This window comes from Bison bison, unplaced genomic scaffold, assembly GCF_000754665.1.
Source record: "Bison bison bison isolate TAMUID 2011002044 unplaced genomic scaffold, Bison_UMD1.0 scf7180017864080, whole genome shotgun sequence".
In the NCBI taxonomy this organism is placed as follows: Eukaryota; Metazoa; Chordata; class Mammalia; order Artiodactyla; family Bovidae; genus Bison; species Bison bison.
The window spans coordinates 276,996-277,821 of record NW_011494652.1 but is presented as its reverse complement, the minus strand read 5'-3'; the positions used below and the strand labels follow the sequence as shown (position 1 = coordinate 277,821).

At 68.2% G+C, this 826-nt stretch overlaps 1 protein-coding gene across 1 annotated transcript in view; it reads left to right on the top strand.

Annotated features, from left to right (window-relative positions):
- Nucleotides 1–826, top strand: part of BRSK2 (BR serine/threonine kinase 2) — a 19,368-nt gene that overhangs the window by 5,090 nt on the left and 13,452 nt on the right. The gene's annotated exons all lie outside the window — the stretch shown is intronic.

Genomic DNA, 826 nt, shown 5'->3' with positions numbered 1-826 from the left:
GGGGCGATGTGGACCCATGGGTCTCCCCTCCTGTCCACATCGCCCCCGTTGGCCTGACTGGGTTCCCACCTGCTTGTGTCTCGATGCCGGCCCGTGAGCCTGGGGTGCGGGTGGGTGCTGGGCAGGTCTTGGGCAGGTCTTGCCCACGTCTGCACACAGGAGACAGTCACTTGTCCTGTTCTGATACTTATGGGGCTGATGGGCAGAGAGTGGGGCTCCTAGGGGCCCCCCCGGGATGGGCTAGAAGCAGGGAGGGGCTGGGGATGGCAGGCTAGGTGGAGGACACAGTCAAGACAGGCTGGGTGATGGGACAGGATGCTGGGAGGACACAGGCCGGCCTGGCTGCTGCTGGGCCCAGCGCCCTCCCAAGGTGCCAGGGAGGGCCGGGAGCCTGGACGTGGGAGCTCAGGCAGGGCCTCTGCCCCTGAGCTGGGGTGCCGCCTGAACCCCCTCTCAGGAACAGGGCGGGCCCCGGGAACCGCCCCTTTCCTCGCTGACACCCCAGCGTGTCCCCACCCTGTGTCCCAGCCCCTTCCTCCCCCAGCTCCTCGCCACAGACAGGCTGCCCCCCCACTGGGCCCTCCATTTCTGTAAGACCAGCTCCAGGCCCACACTCCCGTCCCTGCCTGCCGTGGTCCCACCGCATGGCTCCTGTCACCCCCTCCCGTCCCCAAGCCCCCTCAGACCAGCAGAACCACCCCTGTCCAGCTCCCACCGGGGATTCCTCAGGGTCTGTGCTCAGCCTAAGTCCCAGCTCCCCTGAGGACCGCCGCCCACCCTACCCCAGAAACCAGCCCCTCAGGCTCGACTCCAGGGAGGCTCAGCT